This window comes from Engraulis encrasicolus, chromosome 10 (genome assembly GCF_034702125.1).
Source record: "Engraulis encrasicolus isolate BLACKSEA-1 chromosome 10, IST_EnEncr_1.0, whole genome shotgun sequence".
NCBI classification, from domain to species: domain Eukaryota; kingdom Metazoa; phylum Chordata; class Actinopteri; order Clupeiformes; family Engraulidae; genus Engraulis; species Engraulis encrasicolus.
This window is the reverse complement of record NC_085866.1, coordinates 32585879-32594423: the sequence shown is the minus strand read 5'-3', so window position 1 is coordinate 32594423 and position 8545 is coordinate 32585879.

Here is an 8545-nt window from a genome sequence, read left to right as displayed (position 1 = left end):
TCTGTCTCCATTCCCAAGACTGGGGTTGGAGTGAGGTCACCGGTTTGAGCCTGGGGGTGTGCTGCGTACGGTAGGAAAGACCTCAGTAACATTTACCCAAACCTGATTCCATGCTCTCATAACCATGTGGAGAGAGGAGGAGAGTGCAGAGGAAAAATGGATGTGCAGAGAGAGAGAGAGCGAGAGAATGGGGGATGAGTATAACATAATGGAGTATGGAAACTGGGAGACAGAACGAGAAAGAGAAGGACTGGTTGAGTGCCATGAGAAGCGCTGGTTCTGTCTGAGAGAGAGAGAGAGAGAGAGAGAGAGAGAGAGAGAGAGAGAGAGAGAGAGAGAGAGAGAGAGAGAGAGAGAGAGAGAGAGAGAGAGAGAGAGAGAGAGAGAGAGAGAGAGAGAGAGGTGGAGGGTGGGGATGGGGGTGGGGGTGGGGGGAGGTGAGATGTGTGAATGTCAGAAAGAAGGATTGGTGTGTGTGTGTGTGTGTGTGTGTGTGTGTGTGTGTGTGTGTGTGTGTGTGTGTGTGTGTGTGTGTGTGTGTGTGTGTGTGTGTGTGTGTGTGTGTGTGTGTGAGGGAGAGAGTGACAAGAGATAAAGAGAGAGAGAGAAAGGGAGAAACAAGGAGAGGGACAGAGATACAGACTTGTGTGTTTGTTGTTGTGTGAGTATGAGAGAGAGAGAGTAAAAGAGAGAGAAAGGAGACTGATAGAGAGAGAGAGAGAGAGAGAGAGAGAGAGAGAGAGAGAGAGAGAGAGAGAGAGAGAGAGAGAGAGAGAGAGATGCTGGCTGTCCGTCCGTCTGCCTGGGCCCCGAATATGAAAAATGAAAGCTATAAGGCCGACGCTAATAAAAATAGCTGTGAGAGTGGACAGGGCCTGGGCGCTCCATTACTCACGCCGCAACGCGGACGCGGGCGCGGGCCTGGGCCGGCCGCTGTAAAAATGTGCTTGCCCACTGCAGAACCATGCATCACCGCCAGCCCAAAACAAATGGCCTGTCGCCGCCGTATTTACCTCCAATTGTTCACACACTCCCAGGGACAAGCAGGAACCCAGGCACGGGGCCGGGCCCCGACTCCAAAACCAAACACCAGGCCGGCCCGTCATGCCATGCATGTGTGCAGTCCACGAGCCCATCACAGAACCAGACACAGATCCAGACCCAGAACCGACCCGCCCCAGCCACCACGACATGCCACAGGCACAGGCCATCACGGTGCCAGACCGACCTACAGCCAGACCCAGACCCAGCTCTCAGGTAATAGCTACCGTCCAGAATTCAGGGATAGAGCAGCTGGGATGGGATGGGGTGGGATGAGATGAGATGAAGAAATGGAGAAGATTGGGGTTTTAAGGATCTCAGCTAATAATTATGGTCTAGATTTGGGTATGGGCTAGCTGAGATGAGGTGGGGTGGGGTGGGATGGGATGGGGTGGGAGCGAGTGGGATGAGGTAGGATGGGGTGAAGTGGGAGGGATTGGGTTGGTATGGGATGGGGTGTGGTGGGGTAGGACAGGATGGGGTGGAATGGGGGTGGGCTAGCTGGGATGGGGTGGGATGGGGTGGGGTGGGATGAGATGGGTGTGATGGGGTAGCTGGGATGGAGTGGGATGGGATGGGGTGGGATGGGGTAATTGGGATGGAGTGTGGTGGGATGGTGTGGTATGGGAATGGGGTGGGATGAAGAAGACTGGGGATTTAAGGATGAAGGCAGACAGGTGGAAAGGAGGGAGGGAGACAAAGATGGAGAGGTTGTTGTGGAGTGTGTGTGTGTGTGTGTGTGTAGGGGGGGGGGATTGTGTGCGTGTGCTTATGTTTGTGTGTGTGTGTGTGTATTTCTGTATCCGCATGCTTAGGCACTCAAAGCTGTGCATATCAGTGTGTCTATTTTATATGCTTCCTTACAAACGTGTGTGTGCGCGTGTGTGTGTGTGTGTCTGTGTGTCATACGGTAGTATTGCAATAGGCTGTAGCTGTTGCTGTTTGTTTGTCGTTTTCCTGGGCCCATGTGGAGGGGAGGTGAGGCCATTTGTTTGGGCTGTGAAGCTTTTGGCGACATAGAGGCTGAAGAGGGGGAAAATGCTCGTTCAACAGAAAGCCTGAGTAACGGGAAATCCATATTTCTGCTCTCTACTTGTTCCTGTCAGAAGGCAGTGCAAGAAATGTATCAGAAAAATTGTGTGTGTGCGCGGCCGCACGCGCGCGCGCGTGTGTGTGTGTGTGTGTGTGTGTGTGTGTGTGTGTGTGTGTGTGTGTGTGTGTGTGTGTGTGTGCGCGTGTGCGTGTGCGTGTGCGTGTGTTTCACTTGAGAATAAAAGGTTTGTCCCTTTTCTGCCATGTGTTGGATATTTTGTTGCATTTCTTTATAATCTATTTCACTCTTGTTTCATTCATACTGTTTCCCCCTATTAATGATCATTTAATTTATTATTTTTATAAATTATTTTTTAGTAAATATATTTACTTTTTTGTCTCCCCCTCTCTACATTTTCCTTATTCTTCCTCTCAGACTCTTTGAACTCAGCCTTTCACCAGTCTGATGTCAGTGAGAACCCATCATTGCTATCAGGACTTACACACACTGGAACATACCCGTAATTTTGCAATGAAAAAAAGCATGCTGGACAGTGTGTGTGTCACTGAGTATGGCCTCAAAAGGTTGCTATGGTCAGGAAAAACATGTTCTGAAGTGTTATTGCATATGCATTTATTTGTTTGAGTAAGATACAATCTATTGGAACAACTTAACCACATGGTTTAAAGAGAAAATTGTTAGTTACGTCTGTATACACTACACTACAGTGGATGAGGCTTAGTTCAGTGTGTATTCACATTCTAAATGACGAACTGTACTGAGTGACTCCCAGACTGGTTGACACACAGTCTCTCTCTCTCTCTCTCTCTCGGTCTCTCTCTCTCTCTCTCTCTCTCTCTCTCTCTCTCTCTCTCGGTCTCTCTCTCTCTCTCTCTCTCTCTCTCTCTCTCTCTCTCTCGCACACACACACACGCACACGCACACGCATGCGCGCACACACAGAGACACGCTCCGTTTTGCCTGCCAGTTGTCCCGAGGCTCCGTTTGCGTCCGATCAGCACTTTTGCACTCGATTGGCACGACTTTATTTTTCTCCTGCGGTCTGTAAAGGGCCGCACAGTAAAGCTCTGAGTGCTGTCATTTGGTGGTGGGGGGGGGGGGGGGAGAGGGGGAGGGGGATCTGATCATTAGGCCCTCGTCCCGTCCTGGCTGCCACGGCAATGGCAGAAGCCTCCTGTGATTGGCCTCGTGGTATTCTGGGAAAATTAGCCACTTTGATTGTCGTGGTGCTTCGCATTCTTTCTGCCTTTTTTATTTTCCTCGCTCGCTCGCGCGGTCGTTAGCTGGCACTGAGGAGGTGGTGCAGTCTGAGGCATGCGGCTGCCCGAGGCTTGTTTGCTCTCAAATGTCTTCTTTTTCGGTCGCTCTTTTTTTCCTCTTCTATCTCTTTTTGCCATTTATCTCCTCAAGTTTTCCCTGTCGTCATGAGCGAAGAGAGTCTGGGTCTCTGTTTTCAAGTCATTAAAGATGGCTTCCTGGCCCCCCTCAGGGTTTCTTAAACACACAACACACAACACACAACACACAACACACACACACACACACACACGCATGCACGCACACATGCACACACACACACACACATACACACACACACACACACACACACACACACACACACACACACACACACACACACACACACACACACACACACACACACACACACACACACACAGACTGCGATTTCACCGTACCTGTGTGTGTGTACATGCGTGCATGCGTGTTTGTGCGTGTGTGTGTGTGTGTGTGTGTGTGTGTGTGCGTGCGTGTGTGTGTGTGTGTGCGTGTGTGTGTGTGTGTGTGTGTGTGTTTGTGTATGCGTGTGCGTTTGTGCGTATGTGCACGTGCCTGTCCTTGTTGATTGTCCCTGGATTTGTGTAAGTGTGCCTGATGAGGTGACACTGGCCTGGTGACTGTCGGCCACTATTAAAAGAACAGCTCTGTGATGTGTAAGCTGCCACAGCTCTGGCAGCTGACCCATCCAGCCCCCCCCCCCCATAACACACACACCCTTCACCATCCTCCCCCTTCCCTATAACCACCACTGGCCTGGCTCTCCTGCTGATGACACCCCTCATCTGGTGAATCCATTACCCATGAGACGCAGCCTGGCAGGGGCCGAGGCTGGAGCAAGGGATGGGGCAGTGAGGAGCATGGGGCTATCGGGGAGATGGGACTCGGAGAGGAGGATGAGGAGTGTGTGTATGTGTCTCAGTCAGTTCACTGTATGTGTGTGATGCGCATTCGTGCCTAGATGTGCGTGGTGTGTGTGTGTGGTGTATGTGTGCGTGCTCGTGCGTGTGTGTGTGTTTGTGCGTGCGGATGGTGTGTGTGTGTGTGTGTCTGTGTGCATGTGTAAATCTGTGTGGTAACGTGTGGAGAGCCAGGTTAGGCTTGAGTGGTCCTATCAAGCGCATCACATCACATCACACTTCTACGTGCTCAGTGGGCCGAGTGACTCGTCCTCAATCTCCCTATATGCATCACCCCCCTCCTTCCCTCCACACTCCCTCCTTCCCTCTCTCTCTCTCTCTCTCTCTCTCTCTCTCTCTCTCTCTCTCTCTCTCTGTCCCTCTCTCACTCTGTCTTTTTCTGTGTCGCCACTTTACACTCTCTCTATACCTGTCACCTGTTCATGATCCCTGTTATTGTCCCGCCCTGCCTCAATGCAAAACCCATCTCTCACCTTGTCTATTTCCATCTGCCAGTTTCACTCTCTCTCTCTCTCTCTCTCTCTCTCTCTCTCTCTCTCTCTCTCTCTCTCTCTCTCTCTCTCTCTCTCTCTCTCTCTCTCTCTCTCTCTCTCTCTCTCTCTCTCTCTCTCTCTCTCTCTCTCTCTCTCTCTCTCACACACTCTTTCTCTCTCTTTCTCTCTCTCTCTCTCTCTCTCTCTCTCTCTGGCTCTTATCACGCACACTCTTATCTGTCTCTTGCTCGCCAGCTCTATCTGTCTCTCTCCCTCCATGTAGATGAGGGATAATGCGTGATGACAGGTTGGGGAGCGTTGTGATTGAGTTGAGGGGTGAGTATCACCTGGCCCGGAGTAGGAGCGGGGAGGGAAGACCATGTTCCCCAGAGCAGGAGAGGGAACACATGAAAGATTCAGTGACGTCTGAAAGCACAAGGGGGCACGGGGGTCACCGCATAGGGACACTCCATATTGCACGCTTAACAGGCCGTGTGTCTGTGTGTGCGTGTGTGTGTGTGTGTGTGTGTGTGTGTGTGTGTGTGTGTGTGTGTGTGTGTGTGTGTGTGTGTGTGTGTGTGTGTGTGTGTGTGTGTGTGTGTGTGTGCGTGCGTGCGTGAGTGCGTGTGCGTGTGTGTGTGTGTGTGTGTGTGAACATGTCCCTGCATGTGTGTGCATTTATATATGCTCTCCCATGAGTATATGTGTGTGTTTCTATTGATGGCAAAAGAGTCTTGCATGCAATAGGTCAAGGTCAGAGGTGGCTTGGGAACATGCACCCCTCTGAGGGATGACACATGTGGATGTGTTTGTTTGTCTGCTTATATCAGTGTCAATGGGCCGTTGCATGTGCATGCGAGTTTAGTTGGTTTGAATGTGTGTGACCTTCCTTCAGCAGCAGCTGTACCAAAATTGTGAAATTTGTTGGTTCTCTCTCTCTCTCTCTCTCTCTCTCTCTCTCTCTCTCTCTCTCTCTCTCTCTCTCTCTCTCTCTCTCTCTCTCTCTCTGTATGTGTGTGTGTGTGTGTTTGTAAAATGTGTATGACCGAGTACTTTTTTTCGTGAGTGTATGTGAGTATTGTTAGGTGAGTGTGTAAGGTGGTTGTTCATGAGGAGCTCTGTGTATAAAAGAGAGAGTGGAGGTGTGGGTATGTCTGTCAATATATGTGTCTGAAAGAGTGCGTGTGGGTAGATGACGGATAGGCAGCAAAAAACATTTTTTTTACAAAACATTGTTTATGAGGGAAAAAAGTATATGTCTACGTAGTGCAGCAATTAATCTTTCAAAAAATCCAAGTGGTCACAATGTTGGTCTATTTATTGATTATTTATTTACGTTGATAAAGCAATTTGCTGAAAATATGTCCTTTGGTGTGACGTTAAGAAATAAATATATTAAGTAATGTAGAAATGGCTTGATGGAGTTTTATGAACATTGTTACACTCTTCATATTTATTGCAATTTTTTAAAGTCTTAATTTAATGAGAAATTACCATTTAAGTTTTTTTTTCCCATTAGATGTGAGATTATTAGAAATCTTCGAGGAAAAACAGGGATATCTTTCTTTTAAATGTTCAAAATTGTCCAAATTTATACTAACTTTTCAGGGACGATAATTTGTTCTTCCCTAATGCAATATTCAGTGTTTATCAAACATATTGTTTAGCTCAAACAAATATTTGAGCGTTTAAAACATGTCACACCGTAGGACATTCATGTCACGCTAAAGGACAGAAATGCAAAACTGAGTCAGAAACAAATATATCAACATGATTATTTTGTCTTTTGATCATAATATAATGTTGTCGTCAATATGGACCTACACTTTACACTTATAAGTCTTTGAATCGTCGATTATCAGCCTATCGTAACTCTTAATGACAGCCATGCGGTCATTAAATGTAACCTGCAGAGCTCATAAGACTCATACTGAAGTGTGACCTTGGCATGACCATCACACTTTTGTAGGTATGCTATGACTGTCACACCATTGAACCTGTAGTGTGTAGTGGCCAGTGCCTGTTTGGTATCTCAAGCTGGACAGCACATTTATGCTGTATATTGAGCTCTCCACAGCATATTTTATTCATCTATACTCCTCTATATACTCTCTCACTGATCTTTCCTTCACTGTTACCGTTATATTTTATGGTTTCAAAGCACCATTAATGACATTTTATATCATTTGACAGTATCTAAAATCAACAGCAAAAATATGTACTACCAGTTGTTTTAAAAGCTATTCCTCAAATATCTAGTCCATTGGTGTGACCTGTTTGTCCTTTGGTGTGATACTCCAAAGTGTCACACCATAGGACTTTAACCATCACACCATAGGACTTTTACCATCACACCATAGGACTTTTGAGCTTTTGGGTTAATTTAAAGCCATGTCGTTGCCAACTGAAATACAATTTCACCTTTAGTAAGATGCATTTTCATACATCTACATAAGAAAAAAATATGAAAAATATACACTATTGTCAAAATGTATTTCATGGCTGTCACACCAAAGGACTACAAAACTAATACATCTTGTGGTAGCAAAACATAATTGATTGACTGAAGAACTCTGAGAGAAAAATCTTAAATCCACCCTTGCCATTGGCTTCTTAAGGGTCTAAAGTCACAATTTATGTACCGCTGGAGCTTCAACAATAGATAATTATCCACAGAATTAACCAAAAATATGATGTCACACCACAGGACATTGTTTTCTGCGACAAAGTTTCATAAGTCCATACCGTCTCAGAAAAACAGGAAAAAAAATAAGCCACTTGCTAAAATACACACCTTGAAAAACATGCCAGGGTTGTTTAGACAAATGACTGAGCTTTGATTATTTATTTAAAAATGTTTTAATATGGAGAACCAGGCTTGCCTCATTCACACCATAGGACAAATGTGACATTTGACTCAAAATTAACTATACTTATTTAAGCTCTGTATTTATTACACATTACTTTTTCACAACAACGACATTAGTTTAATCATTTAAAGCATTGACAATTTTGAAAGCATGAATTTACTTAATTTTAAGAGCCTGCGACAGCAAAATTTAGACGTCACGTCATCTACTTGTGTGTGTGCGTGTGCGTGCATGTGTGTGTATCTTGTGTGTACGTGTGTATGAACAAGGGTGGATTACGGCATAGGCCTATTTGGTCGCAGGCCGAGGAGCCCCAGACTGAAGGGGGGCCTGAAGGCCAAGCCTCTACGGCAGTGTTTCCCAACCAGGGGTACGTGTACCACTAGGAGTACGCGAGCACACTGCAGGGGGTACATGGCAAAATTTAATTTTAACAAATACATGGCGCATAGTCACACTGGAATAGAAAATCCGATGTAATACATGAGTTAGAGGGTACTCATGGCAGAACTAAAAGGCTTAGGGGGTACATGAGGCAAAAAAGGTTGGGAAACACTGCTCTACGGTATATTTCCTTTTTCATAATGGGTTAAAATCATACTTTTACCAACTGTATTTTCACATCTTCTTGGAAGACGTATCCGTGATTCATCTAGCTTGAAACCCTGAATCTTTTTGGTAAACTACCGACACACAGAGAGGAGGCCTTTCTTGCTCATAATCCGCACCTGTGTTTGAGTGTAAGTGTGTGTGTGTGTGTCTGAGTGTAGTGTGTGGTGATGATGAAGACGGTGGTGGCCCCTTGTCTCGCCTCAGCTCTGCTCTGCTCTGCTGTGGCTCGGGAGCGCTGCTGGTTCCAGTTGAATGGGAGCCTTGTGTCTGTCTGCGAGG